The sequence below is a fragment of the Equus caballus genome, chromosome 15 (assembly GCF_041296265.1).
Source record: "Equus caballus isolate H_3958 breed thoroughbred chromosome 15, TB-T2T, whole genome shotgun sequence".
NCBI lineage: Eukaryota > Metazoa > Chordata > Mammalia > Perissodactyla > Equidae > Equus > Equus caballus.
Genome location: NC_091698.1, coordinates 46072574 through 46091177, shown reverse-complemented (window position 1 = coordinate 46091177; position 18604 = coordinate 46072574). Strand labels below are relative to the sequence as shown.

Genomic DNA, 18604 nt, shown 5'->3' with positions numbered 1-18604 from the left:
GACTCTACTTCCAGCAACCTGATATGGGTAGCTTTTTTTTTTCTCCTCCAAGAATGGATGAAGGTTCCCTTCTGAAACTCTCCACTCCTTCAAATCAGACTTTTAAGACTAAGTCACACTAAACTTCAGGGGAGGTAGACAGGCCTAGTGTGGTTTCAGGAAACTTCCATCAAAATTGTTTTAATGAAGGAATGTGTTTCACCGATTGATTAGACATGTTAAGCTTAAAATGAAAAGGGAAAAGTTGCTAATCACATCATTTACATTTCTTTCCCTCCTTAAGAACAAGGACCTTCTCAATGTCCTTCACGTTTACAAAGGTGCCGAGATTTTCAGCAAGGACCCCTTTCTTATTCCCAAGCAGGGAGCCCCTGATGCATCTCTTGGGAGTCTAGAGTGCTAACTGGTTTGAAACCCACCTGTATAGAATAAAATCTACCTGCAATAAGATTTGTTGAATGAATAAGGTATAGTTGTACTAAAGCATTAGTTACTTAGTTTTTTGGTGTAGTTGTTTTCCTTGAAAAGTAACCTTTAAAGAATGTACGGTAACCAAAATTCACTTAAGGGACACTTGATGTGTACATACTCCTTGCTGTAAAAATCAAAGTCTTTTCCATTTTGGTTCTCCATAACAAATAAGAAAAACCACCGTGTGTGGCCTGCCATATATGTACATCCAAGACCTTAAAAAGAACTACTACTTTTTGTTTTTTTAAATATTTTATTTTTCCCTTTTTCTCCCAAAGCCCCCCAGTACCTAGTCGTGTATTTTTAGTTGTGGGTCCTTCTTGTTGTGGCATGTGGGACGCCGCCTCAGCATGGCCTGACGAGTGGTGCCATGCCCGCACCCAGGATCCAAACCAGCAAACCCTGAGCCATGGAAGCAGAGCGTGCGAGCTTAACCACTCGGCCATGGGGCTGGCCCCAAGAACTACTACTTTTTCATCAATTCTTCAACCCATGTTTTGTGGCAATTCTGTCAAGATTTTCAGGGTAGAGGTAGGGCTACAGCAAATTCCCGGGAGCCTTTTGACGAATGCTAATGGAGTTTCTCTGATAATGCGACATTCAGGCAAAACAGCATTTTTATTAGGGCATTATTTGCAAAGAATCGATTTTATAATACTATCTCAGTTCAAGACACACTGTTGAAGTATGTAATATACATTTTGATTTTTCCTCTGTTATGCCCCATTCCTAATCCCATTCCCCTTATCAACGCAGGTACCCATTCTAATATATAAAAGACATGCCATTCAGATGAACCTTTTACATTTATTTATATAAAAATGTCTTTGAAATAAGTATGTGCAGTGTTATTTTATGGGTTTGCTTTAATTTATATAAATGATATTGAGCTATCAACTGTACCATTTCTTACTTTGATCCCTCAGCACCATATTTCTGAAATCTTTAGATATTGTTATAAATAAATATTGTTCATCATTCACAATTGCTTGGTTTATGTTGCACATTACATTCAATCATATGTAAACACCAATTTTACTCGTCCAGTCCCCCAGTGATAAATACCTAGATTGCCTTCACTATTTGCTACCAGAAACAATGCCAAAATAAACATCCTCACATCCTTTAAGAAATAAAGGAGAGTCTTGTGGGGTATGGACCACCACAATGTGGCCTCAAGTCTTGACAGCAAGCCACTAGCCTATACAGCATAGCAACTTTGGATGAATTCAAAAAGAGCTGCCACGTTACCACAAACTTCCTACTGGAATTGTTATTTAAATTTCATTGATTTTACATTAAATTGGGGAGAAATTTTACAATGTTCAGACATTCTATCTATTAAAAGATTCTCTCTCTCTTCATTTATTCAGTACTTCCTATATGTCCTTTATAGAATTTTTAAATTTTCCCCACAAAGGCCTTATACATTTTTTAGGTTAATTTCTATATAACTTATCAACAGGTTTATTTATTTTCAGTCGTACTTTCTTGATGGATATAATTGATTTAAAGAAATGATACTGTGTATGTTGTGCAATTTTTTTTAACCTATCTTCTTTGCTTTTTTATTTTTTTTCCCCTCTGCCTAGGACCTTGGGAATAATGAACACGATGGGTAGTGTTGGGCATCTTTGTCCTAGTATTTGTCTTGTCTTCTTCCTGACTTTATTAGGAGTCCTTCTCAAGTTTTTTCATTAAGTATGATATTTGCTGTGGCTCTTTCATGGATGCCTCTTACCAAATTAAGAAACTTCCATATATATTGGTAGTCATCTCGTGTCTTATTGATGTCAATTTTTCTTGAATGTGAGAATATGTCTCCTACTTCTTTGTCTCTCCTCAATGTATAAGACACAGTAAAACAATATTCTCAGACTGACTGGTCTTTTTCCCAAGAAGGCCACTGCAAAAATGTGTCAACGCTGGGTAACAAAAAAGAATGAAAGAAAAAAGGATGATGTTTCCCATTCTGGTTTCCTATTATAGAGCTGAACTTGACCAGATGTATATGATTCTTCTTGGCTAAAAACCATGCTTCTCCCTCCTGCTTAAGCAGCTATACAGCAGGAGTTTGTTTCTCCCCTCCCTTAAAGTTGTCCACAACTTCCTTCTTCATCAGGTCTGCTCCCTGCTGGGGCCTCAAGTCACAGAAGCTCCCACAGCCCTGAAAAGTATCTAACACTACTGAGACTCAGAGAGATCAAAACCGTTCTCAAATACATACATGCCACCAATACCAAATGTGACCCTACGTAATGAAAGACAAACTAAATCTAAACCATGGAACTATGATGACAAAAGATGTTAAGATTGCTACAATCATTTGCAGAGGTCCAACACCAGTATATATACATTGTAATGTATACAACGAAGACTTAGCTTCAAGCTTCTAAAAAACAAAGCCATCTGTAGGACACTGCAATCCTTATATCTTGGCAGCCTTCCCAGGGCATGAAAGGACCAACATTTCCAAAAGATACAGCCAGGAAGTCACCACAAATTTTTTCCCAGTCTAGTCTCCTCAGAGCAGAATGCACTGTAAATTTCAGCACAAAAGGTAATCTTCACAAATAAGCGTTAAACATGTACTGCATCATTTTGTATTTATTTATAATTTTATAAATGACTAAATGTTCAAGATTCGAGATGAAGTCTTCTTTCTTTCATATTTTTACAACCCATCATATTATGCAACTACCATGACCTCACTTTCCTGTAGCTAGAACAATTAAAAAAACAAAACAAAAACAATGAAGACTTTCCTTAAGGTTTTAGTAACTCATATAAAAGCTCTGGCAGAATTCGTAAGCACACTACCATCAAGATTTTGGGGTAATTCACCAAGGTTCTAAATTTATTTAGAAATGGTATATCAATTTGACAAGAACTAATAGTGTCTTTTTAGTTGTACTGACCAAGATCAAAATTGAAAGGAAAAAAAAGAGAGTGTAATAATCACGGCCGATACTGTTTTATAGAAAAACATTAAACATACTAATACAAGAAACGACCAGGATCTCTTCATCATAAGAGAGAAGGGAAAAAATACTCAGGGTTCATATATATTAATTCATATTTGATGAGCAGCAATGATCGACAGAAATATAATGCAAGCCACATATGTTAGCCATATATGCAATTTTTAAATTATCTAGAAGCCACAATAAAAAAAGTAAAAAACAGGTGACATAAAATTTAATAATATATTTTATTTAACCCAATATATCCAAAATATTGTCGTTTCAATATGAAATCAATTAGAAAATTATTAAGGAAATATTTTACATTCCTTTCTTGGTAACAAGCCTTTGAAATCTGATGCATATTTTAGACTTACACACATCTTGGACTATCCATGTTTCAAGCGCTCAAAAGCCACATATGGCTGGTGGCTACCATTTTGGACAGCACAAGCCTAATCACCCAGAACAGAAATTCTACTCAAAGGCAGAAGGATGGACCATGTTCTCTGCATACAATAAGTATGCAACATATATTTATTGAATAGAAAATGAACAAAGTGAGTAAAGTGAGACAAAATCCTGAAGCAACAAAAAAAGTACAACACAAGCATATAAATGGGAAAATAAGCCGTCAAAGAGGACTTGACTCTAGGTGAAGTTCTCTGAAACTGGTATCTCTGGCCTGCTAAGCTATTACTGCAGTTCTTAAGTTATAGGAACAAAGCTCCATGGGTGAGCCTCTTCAGCTAAGAGTAGACAATGGATGAAATAAGGACTCTCAGCTCACGGCCAGAGAAGCCAGTGAAATATAATAATATCTCACTAAACCTGTATATAAGGTTTCCTTAAGGAAACCTTTAAACTATTTTGCTATTAATGGGATAAACTCAGTTATCTAATTCATTAGAACACACCACTACCCACAAAACTGAAACACAAAAGCTGTCCCCTAAGCCTAGAGTAGTACAAGACCTCCAGCTGACAAAACAGCCTGCCCAGAATTGCTCGATTTGCCAGTAGAGCAAAGAACAGAAAAAAAAAGGCGGGGTGGGTAAGCATCTAACATACTTCTTCTGCCCTGTTATTTCTACTCCCCACGATGACAAGACCTTTGTGAGCAGGCAAGGGAGTTGAGAAGAGAGAACTCAATCTCTGCAGTCCAGGCTGCTTCACATTTTTCAGAAATTACTGCATGTTCAAACAATGGAATATTTGTCAAAGTACAACTTGATCACCAGAATTCATCTGTTTTTCATAACCACATTTGACCTAAACTGTGCTGACTAAACAAGGTACCCTGTGTTTCGCAGTCTGGAAAATGTGGCTCCCACCGTCGTTTTTAGACCGCACTAAAACCTCTGGCCCCTAGACTACAGCCGCGTGGTTACTAAGTGCATTCAGATTAGGCCAAGGATGATGTCTGCTGGCTTCCCTTCTTACATCAATCACAGATTTTCATTTTCGATTCATGTTTTGGTTAATTTCTCTTTTTTTATCGGTATCTATCAAGGGAGTGGAAAGGAGCTACAAAATTTTTTACATTTTTCTCTCCCTATAGGCCATATGTACACATATAAATTCACATACAAACACACAGACTCTTTTAACCTTTTACTTGGAAATAATTTCCATTTACAGGAAAACTGTAAGAATAGTATGCAAAAAACACCCATGTACTCTTTACTCAGCTTCACCTATTGTTAATATTCTGCCCCACTCCTTTACCATTTGCTCTCTTTCTACATATATATTTTCCTTAGCCATTTAAAAGTATGTTACATATATCAGATGTCTTTACTCCTAAATACACTATTGTGTGTTTCCTGAGAATAAGAATAATTTCTCATATAACAACAGAATAGTTATCAACTTCAGAAAATTTAACATTTTCTTAATCTATTGTCCACATTCCAATTTTGTCAATGGACCCAAAAATGTCCTTTATAGCATATTTTCCCTCAAGTACAGGATTCAATCTAGGACAGGGGTCAGCAACCCCGGGATGGGTCAAATTCATCCCATTACCTGTTTGTTATGTAAATAAAGTTTGACTGGAATACAACCACATTGATTCATTGACATATTGTTTCTGGCTGCTTTTGAGCTACAACAGCAAACCTCAGTAGTTGTGACAGGGACCCCATGGCCCACAAAGCCTAAAATATTTACTGTCAGGTCCCTTAGAGAAGATGTTTGCCAATCCTCAGCCTAGGACACTGCATTGCATTGAGCTGTCCTACCTCTTTAGCTTCCTTTAATCTGAAACAGTTCCTCAGCTTTTCTTTATCTTTTATGACTGACATTTTTGAAATACCTTGTCTCTCTCTCTCTTTCTTTCTTTTTTTCTTTCATAATAGAGTGCTCCTCATTTTGGGTTTCTGGGATGCTTCCTCATAAATTAGATTCAGGTTACACACTCCAGGTCAGAATACTACATAAGTAATGCTCTATCTCTCTCAGGGCATCTCATTCAGAGGCATACACTGTCTATCTGACACAACTGAAGAACTGTTATGTTAATTTTGATCACCTGGTAAAGACAGTGTCCAGTTACAACTTTTGTCTTGTTATTAATAAGAAATTTTGAGGAGATACTTTAAGACCACACAAATATACTACTAAATAACTAAATATACAAATATAATACTAAAGCAGTTTGCTTTAAAGGAGAGGAATCCTAGGCTTATGGAACCCAAATATCTTTGTTCCATAGAAAAACACTATCTTGATCTTCTAAAGCTGGAAGTACATCTGCTTTTTTCTCTGGCAGGAGACATTCTCTCTACCTTGCAAAGCTGTTGACTACACAAATAGTCTTGAAAAGATGGTCTGAAACAAACACAGTCAATGCCTCTGCTCGCAAGATGTACAGAGATTCAAGAGATCCACAACTGTCTCCCAAGAGCTGACACTCAGCATTCTATTAAAAGTAAGACCACAGCTTTCTCCCCTATTCATATATGTATGCATTTATATATATATGCATTCATCCATTCATTTATATTATGTTTATTATTAGCACAGAGTCATGGTTTTCTACTTTTTCCCCAATGAAAACACCCATACTCACAAATTCTCCTATTTTTTGTATTTTCTATTAAGATTTTAAAGCCCAGCTACTTTTTATTGTGTTATTTGATGGAAGAAATTATATTTATAAATTTCTGAATAATGTAGGAAAATCTGGAAAGACAATAAGCCAAATGCTACTAAAACTTAGGGAAAGTGTCCTCAAGGCCCCCCTAAAAATCTCAGTAATAGCTTAAAAAAACCTCACAAGTAGCTGTTATTGATTGCGTAAGCCCACAACCAGTTGCAGCCAAGTATAGCCTGATGTGGACTATTCACTCTCTTATAGATATTGGTTTCAAGGGCATCTTTTTCTGCTACAAAAGAAAACAAAAAAAAGAACTAGTAAGCAGACAGGTCATTTTCATAGAAGGAAAGTAACTGATCTTATCATTTAACAAAGGAAAATCCTGTTCTTTTCCCTACAACTATGGTCATCTGGCCTCTCCATAAGATGGTTCTGGATAATCAGAACAAAAATTTTGACAAACATAAGTCACATAAAAACTGAAAGTAGAGAATTGTTAAAGTATGCACCAAAGGCAACTCTGAAGGAGAAAAGACTTTTTGAAAAGGTAGACTAAAAAAATGTAGAAGGCCTTCCTACCTCTCTCCCTATTTCCAATCACTATTGACAGGAAGTCAGGTCCAGTCCCTTACTGGTAGTGGAAGAAGAAAAATCACGGGCTGATTAGGTTTATGAAGTCCATGTGTCTATTATATACTATATTATGGTGCAATATAATATACTGAGTGACTTAACATTTGTAAGTGCTTACAATAGTACTTCACACATAGCATGATAAGTTTAGCTGCTTTAATGATGATGACAATTGATGGAGAAAAGAACACAAGACAGAGAATTTATACCTAGGTTTTAGTTCTAATTCTGCTGTTTACCACTATGAGACTTCAGGTGAGCAATTTAACTGCCCTAGGCCAAGGTTCCCCTTCTGTGAAAAGAGACACCAAAAGAAAGGGTATACAAAAATCTCTCTCCTCCTAGTATTTCATAGTTCTTAATCTCTAGACTCGAATTCTTGTAAAGGTGCCGTTACACGGGGATGGGCTTTCAGAGGACGTATACAAGTTTCTTGTATTATTTCCTATGTCAGTGTATTTATGTCTACACGTAGAGTAGTCCAGCTCCTAGTCCCTCAGTCCTTCCTCACAGCAGTCTTCAAAAGTCTTTTTTATAATACGAAAATTTGATGATGGGCACGTGGGAAGCAGAATATGTACAGGTTGGAGGGAGAAATATTTCTTTAAGATTTAGCATGTTCCAGGTGTAATGGCAGGTGTTTTTACATATATCCTTTCATTTCATTCTCACGGAGACGCTGTGAGATAAACACTATTATTTACATTTTTTAAATGGGGAAATTGAGAAGTTAAGTAATGTATCCAGGTCAAGATTTAGACTCAAGCTTACATGATTTATCCCTAATATTTAAAAAAACACCATGCTGACTAGAAATCAATTGGTTTCCAATTTTAATTATTTTAAAATTACAAAAGAATTCATCATTTTTACAAAACCTTTTATTCTTTGACTGAAGCTACTGTTTTCCTGATGAACAGAAATAGACTTAGATGGAATGCAGCTTTTGCACTTTGGCCTTCTCACCTGCTTTCTCTCTGAAATATGAAAATGATGCTTAAAGATGTAGCATCCATCTTGCAAGAATGAAGACAAAAACCACACGCTAAAGGCGAAGGACTGGAACAACTGAAAGAAGCTGCCTTTGATGAGCGTGCAGAGCCACCGTGCCAACAACGACCTGCCTACCTCTAGACTTCCTGTCGTATTGTAAAAAATAAACTTTATATTTGTTTAAACATTATGGTTGGGCTTTAGTTACATGTAGTCAAATACAAACAGAACTGCCACAAACATCACCATTAAACATCATAAATTACCTCATTTTTCATATCTAAAAAAGTATGTTAATACATCATATACTTTGTTTCAAGGCAACAAGAAATCTTAAACCTTAATTAATAATACTCCATAGAATAGATCTATCAACTGTATTAACCTCAACCAAAACAACTAAATCTTCTTAAAGTATGGCATACTTAGTAGTCCTTTTATAGGTTCTATTAATTTTTTACATAGGACTTTCTTGAGGTATTTTGAGTATACATTCATTCATTCATTCATTCTTTCCACAATCACTTGTTAAGCTTCTTCCATGTGGTGGGAATAACACAGCATTCTGAGATTTCCAGAAGCTCTAGTTTAAGACACTGAGGTAAGAAAATAAGATGGATTCTGCCTACATTCCCTGAGAAAATGTGGGGTGTGGACAGGCAAAGAGTCTGACTTTCTACTTTAGTGTTAAGGTTCTAAACTACTTCACCTCTAGACTGTGGTTTGAGTTATGGGACTCTAAGAAAGTAGAGAACCCACTACAGTTCCAAACTCAGCTTTTTCAATTCCCCACAATTTAAAATAAATCAGTGGTATTCATAGGTTAAAAACAAACGCTTCATTACTCTGCTACAACCAACTAGAGATAAACATGAGCTCCAGTTATGGCATTTGCTTCTGGTTAGAAGATCATTTAGGTATACGCAACTTACATTAACTGTCTGAATGACCAAATTTCCCCTATAAAACAAAGGAAACTCCTCCCCTACATATCCTCTTGTTTAGATCACAAGGCTCCGGCTACAGCTATTTATGGCCCTCTTCATAGTATCCAAAACTATTAGGACAATGTATTAAACAAAGTTTCCAGTATAGACGGCACTTCGGGGGGGGTGGGGGGAGGACCTAAAAATTTTAAATTTAAAAACTGGAAACAAACAAACAAACAAAAACCTGGCAATCACAACCAAAATAGAAAAGAAAAGGAAGAAAAAGATATAAGATATCTAGTTCGATATATGAGATGAAGGAGAGAAGATTATAAATGCCAAATCCAGAGATCTCAGCAATGGGAGAAATTTGGCATAATTAATAAGAAATATCAAAAGGAAAAAAGAAAATATGAAGTATGTTTCAGGAAAGAGAACTGCCTGTGCAAAGGCCTCCCTACGAGAGAACAGAGGGGTCTGTACAGACGGAACATAAACTGCGAGCAGGCAGGAGGAAAAGACAACTAGAAAGGAGGTAAGAGAGTTAAGCCAAGGATACAATATGGAAGAGTACATCGACCAAGTTAAAAATTTCACTTTATTGTGAGAACAGTAAGGAACTAACGTATTTAAAGCATAGTTTTGATATGATTAAAACTGTATTTAGAAGGATTACTGGGTGTTACATGAAAATAAATTATTTCTTGTTCATTTTGTCAGAGCTTAAAAAATAGTTACCTTATTGTGGTGTCTAAAAGTTCAATCTTCCCAAAGTAAGCATTTTGAAAAGCAAATGCGACCATGTCCAGAAAAAAAGTTTTTAAATCCCTTTTTTTTTCGTCTCTGGTTTTATTCAAAGCCAAATGATACGTATGCCCATGGGTAATAAGGTCACCAAGTTAAAAGAGCAATATGACAATTATAAAAAGTAAGATTACAGCTACTACAAACTGGAGCCCATTAGCCCATACTACAAGGAAGTTATCACTGTAAATGGCTTTTCCTGTGTCCTTATCAATGCAGTGCACAAAGCATCTCACCCCCAGCTTTTCTCTATGATCTAGGTAGTGTTTACGCCTATCTGACCTCAGCAGGCACTGGTGGGTCAGTGAAACTGGGAGGCAGTGAGATATGGCAGGAGAGTGATGAGACAATCTGTTACATGTCAGAGATGAACTAGGAATCACCAAAAATTTCAGGGCAAAACTTTCCACATTAAAGAAATATCTCTAAAGAAAATACTTAAAATACGTTCTTACTGCTCAGAAGTACTCAAGATCACTAGGGAAACAAACCAGAAAGCTTCCGGCTCTAATAGTAGAAGCTGGTTCCTCAACAGTGCAACCCGCACTTGTCTTAGATAATGGAGGAAAGCAGATGAATATTTCTGAGAGAGAAAATAAAGTCCATTTGAAATGAAAATAAAACCATTACAAAAAGGATCAAGAGGAATAGTGTCTAAATACCAGTGCCCAAACTATTAGTCACTTTAAGTTTTTAAAAACTAAATTTCAAGGATATAAATATCAGAATTCCTTTCTAACATCAATGCCATCCCAAAACACTTGAAAATGGTAGCTACTCATTTCAAATGACTGTTCTCAGGAAGGATTTTCCATGAAAAGTTCAATGTTGTTTTTTTATTTCCCAAAGAAAATGTATATATTTCAAATAAACATGATGGATTTTTTAAAAAACCAGGCCTCTTCAGAGTTTCTTACAAAACAGCTTTTCTCCAGATCCGTTAAATTATAAACTTTTTGAGAGCAGAAAGTGTCCTGATCATATTTCAGTGTATCAGGAAATGCTGGCTTAAATAAAATTTAACATGTTTATTTTTTGCAGATCTTCTCAGAATATTCTTGAATATACTAATGTGAACTGTGAAAAACCCAAAACAGCAGTACAGGACACAGAGTTTCTATGACATCTGAAACAGGGGCCCCTCCTTTTCTTTTTGTTAAACAATTCAACTGATGAGACTGTTGTTTCCCAGAAATACAGCTCCAGAAACAGCCTTAAGGAGATCCAGATCATTAAGCTATATGCCTGTGGCAATGCTGGAATTCTGTAACACAATTTCCAATCTCAGGTGACTGGCAAAATAAAGTGATGTTTCCCTGTCTCTGTAACACTATCTGTGGGAATGTCAAATAAGAAGAAAGAACTTATTCACTAACTCTATGCACCTAGAATCTTGCATATTGGCCTTTCTCATTTGTCTTAATTTCTACCACAGGAATAGTAAATGACCCTACTTGTGCTTATACCCAAAACAAATATTTAAATGTTCATTCAAATGTCCTTGTAACAAATTGAAAAAGTTTAAATAATGGATTTTTACTACAGTTATATAAAATAAATACAAGTCAATAGTCTCAGCATTTAAAATAAAATCAGGATGGCTCTAACAATAATTTGGCTATGGTAAAGTACATCAACTTTAATGAAAATTAAAACACCAATCAGAGCTCTATTTATTTATTGGCATTCACTGCCAGATCAATGGTCTGTGAGAGTCACTGACAAAAACTATGTGAGGTTGATGTATGCATATCTTTTTTTAATTTGCCAATCAACAGTCTTAATATCAAGACATAGCAGAAATGTTTTGCTATTTTTTTTAAAGGAAGTCTCATTTTTTAAAATCAATAACAATAAAAAAACCTGACCATCAAAAATATACCCAATCCTTCAGATTTGTTTTAAGTATATGTTCCAATTCTTGCTGCCAAATTTACTTGGTTATTAAACAGCAATAGTGCTTTCTGATAAAACTACAGGAATAAGAACCCTAAACTCTTACCTCTGGTGCCAACAAAAAAAAATTATTCCATGGCATGAGGCCAGCCTCTACCAAGTGAGGTGTTTTCCTCACATTTGCCATATGAATAAGTCACTTATTTAATGTCGTCAAATTTGTGAAGCACTATGAGACTGCTGAACTGTTACATAAAATCCAAGATAATATTATTATAAATATACAAATAAACAATAAGCCTTCAACTATCACTTTTCAAAAGGATCTTGAAAGTCCAACCCTGAGAATGGCAAAACTAATCATTTTTCTTTAATTGAAAACTCCAGTCGTGTCTTAAACTCTTCAAGTATTTATTTCCCAAGTGCTTTAATATAATAGCCAATTGCTACCAAAGTTCTTTTAAGTAATTTCATTAAGTAAGTCCCCTAACACCTCAGAGAACATGTCACTTATAACTGCTTATATCTGTTCCTTTTTCCACCCTCCAAATCCGTTCCTCACTATTATCTGTAGTTACATGACCATGGATTTTGTACTTTCCCAGTGCAGACCATACCAGTAGAAATCCTCAGATTAGAAAGAGAGGAACATGTTCCAGGAAGACTCCTGCCCACCAACCCCACCCCATCCCCGGCCCCAGCAAGGATCAGGAAGGACTGGAAAGAGACTGTGGGTAAATTCTAGTTCTGCTGCTGATTCACCTCTCCTAATTATAGCCAAGTACTTAAAAAGAGATATTATTAAAAGCAAGTAAGAGGTAAAATACTCTGAAATTTAACACAATTACTTATGTTCAGGGAGATAAATTACTAACTACAGTTCTCATAATTATTTCTAAATCTCTGCTCTGAATCCTTCTAAGTAGAAGAATTCAACGGACAAAACTATTATTTTAGGTACTTAGGCTAACTTATTCTTAACAGAAAAACAGGCTTGCCATGCATAATGGCTGCTCAGGGAATAAAGATTTATGACACAGAAATAAGGTCACTTTGAAATATGCTTTTAAATTTAGATTTGGGCAAGGCTTCCAAATCCAAGAAAAAGACAATGTGACAGGGAGTCCTTAGGAGGCTTATAAAAGGAGATACTCAAATGGAATTAGGGTAAGTTATTCTGGGGCATAGGTCTGTAGTCAGGAGATACCTGAAAATCTGACTCAGCCTGTCCTTCCCTTTAGATGAAGGACTCTTTCTAGATGTACAAATAAGATTCGCAGTTGGGGAAGCCTCTGAAATTCTAAGCAACATATCACATGCATATACATATGTGCATTTTCTCTAGGGAAAGAGTTCACAGCTTTCATCAAATTCTCAAAAGCTCCTTGCCCGAGAAAGTTGAAAAGAAATAATGCACTTGCTGGAGCCTTGTAATGATGAATTCACTGCACAACGACACCCTGCATTCCCTTATATCTTAGGTTGTTTCACAATCTCCTTTAGTGATTAAAGGAGCGTTACATAAAACTTATGATTCATGTAATCCCTAGGGGTTGCTGCTTACTAAAAGAAAATCCACATATTGATATAATTGATATCCCTGGACCCAAAATGTCAGAAATCTTTTAAAGTAAAGCTTTTTATTCTTTTTTTTTTAATAGAGGTAACATTGGTCTATAACTTTCAGGTGTACATCATTATATTTTGACTCTTTATCACAATATAACACACATGCAGAAAAGTACATAAATCAAAGGTGCACACTTGTCAACATGCTTTAATCTAGGAATTTTTTAAAATTGTTAATGAGATGATGTAGATCACTGGAAACCAAGATACCACAAGAAGATCATAAATCAGATTATATTTATGGTTATATTTACAGGTTTGCCCTCCCCCCTGGCTTCTTAATGATACCCAAGCTCCTTGTTATGGGGCATGTATACACCCTTTCAGTGACAGAAGAGTGAGTGAGCAGCAAATGTGGGGAAGGGTCAGAAAGTTGTTGTACTATATAGTGGAGTTTAAAGTACCTACAAATCTTTGTCCAAATTGAGCTGGGTTCAAGGCATGGAGCCCATAAACATGGTAGACATCACTGGGTTAATAGAGTTTTCAAAAAATCTTCACGACAGACTGGTTTCTGCCTTCATTAGACAAATAATCCACCCATCTTTTTAACTACAACTACACTATGTACAAGAATCTCAGATCATTTTTATTCATCATTTCCCTTCCAGTAAAATTTTTAGTTTATGTTATTTTCTCCCTTCTTAAAAAATTTAACTTTAATGACTCTAAAATGATGTTTTGTATCCTGCCCCTTACCTGCCCAACCTTAAACTGTATATAAAGATTTAACTAACATAAGTTGTTTAAAACAATTCTATAAAACACACATACCTTTGCCCTGCACACTTCCATTGCAGTACTATATCAAGGACCAAGTCTCAATTAACCACTATCTGACCCTTGTTCACTTTCTTCCCTCCCCTCCTCCTGCCTAAGTTTGCCCTTCCTGCCAAAGTTCAGCACTTCCTAGAAAAGTCTCACTGCCTGTTTGATATTGTACTTCACTTTAGTCACCAAAGGAAGAATTTACAGGTGCTTGGCCCCATCTATAAGACCATGACCGAAATCTGACCTCCTGTTACAATACGTGAACTCCTGCCCTACTGATAAGGTTGGCAGATATAAGTAGGATTTTTCAAATAATCCTTTGGGAATTTATAAGCAGCACAGCCATAAAAGGGGGGTGAATGGAAGGTCGGTTTCACTAAAAATAATAAATATTGCCATGTTTATTCAAAGTGTGCCTTGTTATCCTCCAGGCCAAAAGTTCAGATAAACACTATTGTAAATGACAAAATATTAGAACTTTTTGTTACTTCTGTTATGATCCTTCCGTTGGACACCAACAGAACTGTTTTCCCTCATATAAGTCCCTGTTCTGATATTGTATAACACTGCCTGAGACTAAAATACTGGATTCATTTACAGGTCAAAAGGAGGGTAGTTATCTTTCAAAATCAAAAACAAACATTTACTGAGTATTATAAACTACTAATACTAAGTGCTAAAAGCTGGGGCTAAAAAAGATGAATAAAACATGGTACCTGCCCTAAAAAAGCTTATAGTCTATTGAGGAAAAAGAATACATATTAAAATACAATGATATAATAAGTAAGCACTAATATAAATTATGTTCTGGGTCCTATAATAGTACAAAGAAGAAGGGAGTCCACCAAGCTCAAGCTGAAATGCCAGGAAAATTTGCTGGAGGACACGAGTATGAAATAAATATGAATCAGTAAAAAAAAAAAAAAATGGAAATAGCAATTCAGGCAAAATGACTAGTAATGAGGAAAGAATGAGAAGCATGAAATAGTATGGTGCATTCAAAGAACTGGAAACATTTCAGTATCACTAAAGCAAGGTGGTAAGCAGCAGTAAATATGACAGACAGGACATGGAAAACCTTCTATACTTCTATATTTTCTTCCCAGATGACCAATTAGAGAATTTTAAGCAGATAACACACATTTCAGATTTGTATGATAGATAGATTACTATCACTATAATGAGAAGCGAGTTAGGAATTTGTGATAGAAGGTAGGGAGAACAGTTAGGAGACTGTTTTCAATAATCTGATGGGAATTTGAACTAGGGCAATCATTTTAGGACAGAGGAGGATGAAATGAAGAAAACTATATTTGGGAGATAACATTTGTAAGATTTGGAGATCTGGATATGATATTGCAAAAAAAGGAAGAGTTTAGGTTTCTGCCTGGTGACTAGATAAGTGATGCTGTTATTACCTGAGACCCCCGTAAATTCAGAAGAAGTAGACTGGGGGTTGGGGGGGCAGATAATAAACTCATTTTGAAACACACAGAGTTTGTCCTGCTTGTGGAATACCCAAAGTTTATTAGGTTCAGTAAACTATTATATATAAAAGTCTGAAGCTCAAAAGAAAGCTGAGAAGTAGAGATTGAGGTTTGGAATCATTAAGCGCTTCAAACCAAGAACATAGATTATATCATTCAAGAAAGGCAGGAGAGAAAGAAGAGAAGTGGGACAAGGGCAGAACCATGGGAATACTGAGGGAACAAAGAAACAGAGCCCACAAAGATCAAAACAAGTAACAACTTTCAAAAAAGCTGGTAGAGGAGAAGGAAAACATATCGTAAACGAAGACAAAAGGATTAACAGTCTCACAGAGTAAATTATCAACAAAGTCAAAAGCAGGTGAAAGGTCCAGTAAGATACAGATTCAGGGTAGTGGTATGAACAGAAGATAAATATACCAGGTTGATGAGAGAATGAAGAGTGAAGAAGTAAAGACAAGTACTGAAATGGAAAGGAATGGGAGAGAGGTTTATTTTCTCCTCATTTCTCTATTCCCAAATCTTTCCTTAAAGCCTAATGTTGCTATTAACTACACTAGCAAATAACCAAATATTTATGTTATAAATCTTTATATTAAGTAATCCATTTTTAAATATCTTTGTCATTAATATTATGAAGAGCTATCATTCACCACATAGTAATACAAATTAGTGATTTAAGAATGGGGAGACAAATACAGAGAAGTGACAAATTAAACCCCCAGAAACTATGAAAAGAGTCAACCTTAGAAGTTATACATGCTTTGGCCCTTCCTTTAGCAAAGGAGATATTTGAGTTCTTGTTTAAAGTCTCTTTAGGTCTGTAACAGCAGTGTCTAAAATATAAACATATATTTCAGAAAAGATAGAGATGAGTTCTTACCACTAGTTGTACCTTTTCAAAGCTAGGGAACACTACAAATGGGGGAAGAGGCCTGCTTCTGCCATACAAATTGTTACAGAAAATTTGTGAACACCAAATATTTCAATATTACAAAATACCAATGTGTAGAATTTATTTTTAAATGGGCAGTTTAAGGTCCTCCTGTTTAGTCCTCACAGTTTAGGACTACACAGTTTTTTTTATTTAAATATACAAATGTGTAAATTTTAAATAATTGATAAACTTTGTATGTTGATGGCAGAGACTAGAAGCTCTATCTATACGTCTATACCTTATGTCATATGTTTTTTTAAAATACCAGTAATGTGTCTAATAATCAGCATCAGAGATACATCACTCTTGCCATATTAACTCCCATTTATTAAATGCCAATTCTGTGCCAGGGACTGAGCTAGGCGCAGTTCATACAATATCTACAACTGCACTAAGAAAGTAATTATTATCACACTTTATATACGAGAGAGCTAAGGTTTAGGTGACTTGCCTAACACCACACAGCTAGTAAGTGGGCAAATAAATTACTTCAGTATTCTTATGAATCTCTATTTGAATTCTCACTTGAAAAAATCTGTTACATTTTCTATATCATAAAATCTTAATACAGCTTACAAAAACTAGCATACACATAGCGATGAGATATAGTACTGTCATATCATAGTCATTCAAAGATTGTAACTTCTCTCCTGGTAGATTCTAATGTTTTAAAAGCATTAAATCCTTTACTTATTTTTATATCCTTGCTTCTCCAAATCCACTTCATGAAGAAGAAAAATTCAATGTGTTTACTGACTAATTTAATGAATAACAAGGTCTGAGTTAGCATATGTTCAAACAAATGTACTACGTCCTTTAGCTACCACTTATTTATTTATTCATTCAACTAATATTTATTGATTACCTACTATATGCCAAGTGCTGTTGTTGGTACTGACGATATAACATTAAACTAAACAAACTACCCATTTTCATAGACATTACACTATTTGAGAGGAAAAATGCACTTGATTTTGCAATTATGAGGCTTACCATAAGTTACCTTGAAACTTGATATAAGTGAATATGGCTCTTTTTCTACAGACATTTGGATTAAATACAACAACTGTGAACTCCCAAAACCATACATACTGTTGAAGAGACTAAACAAAATCATGGAGCACGTAAGAAAGATTACAAGAGAGAAAGGAACAAGCATGTGACAAAGGAAAAACGCATATTACTGCATATGTGATTTAAACTCAATTTTCAAGAAACAGGTAACCCCTATCTTATATAAATCATCTCATAAAACAGAGAAAAGGGAAGGATGTTTGATAATTTTAATAAAGCTAAAATAACATTTGACTTACAAACCACATAAGGATGATACAAAAAAAAATTATAGGCCTGTGTTACTTATGACTATACATATCAATACAAAAAAGATTAAAAATAAATAAATAATAGTTAAATTCCATGGTATGTTAAAAAAAAAAAAGCAGCAATACATCCTCATCAGGTTGGATTTCTCTAAAGAATGCAAGGATGGTTTAATATCAGAGAAATCTATCAATGAAATTCACCATGTTCATGAACTAAAAGGTAAAAATCAAAGGATTATATCAATATTATTTGGAAAATAAATTCAATAAAATTCAACACTTATGTTTTTATAAAAAATTCTCAGGAGCCTAGGAATAACTAAAGAATATTTACCAAAAATCTATTACAAACATCAGTTAATGGAGAAATTTTAGATACATTTTCTTTGAGATTAGAAATCAGACAAGGATGCCCACTATCATCTTACTGAAAAATATAGTAATGATGATCCTGGTCAATACAGTAAGACAAGAAAAAAGAACAATGAGATAGATAGATAGGAAGAAAGGAAGCAAAAATAATTACCTGCAGACATTATGATCAGCTATCCAGAAAACCTATCATAAACCAAATAACAAACTATAGTAACTAATGAAAGAGGTGAGCAAGGTTGTCAGATGTAAAGTTAACTTACAAAAATCAATAGTGTTCCTCAATATCAGCAA

At 35.1% G+C, this 18604-nt stretch overlaps 1 protein-coding gene across 5 annotated transcripts in view; it reads right to left on the bottom strand.

Moving 5' to 3' along the window:
• EXOC6B (exocyst complex component 6B) overlaps positions 1–18604 on the bottom strand; it is a 579301-nt gene that overhangs the window by 308507 nt on the left and 252190 nt on the right. The window lies entirely within an intron of this gene.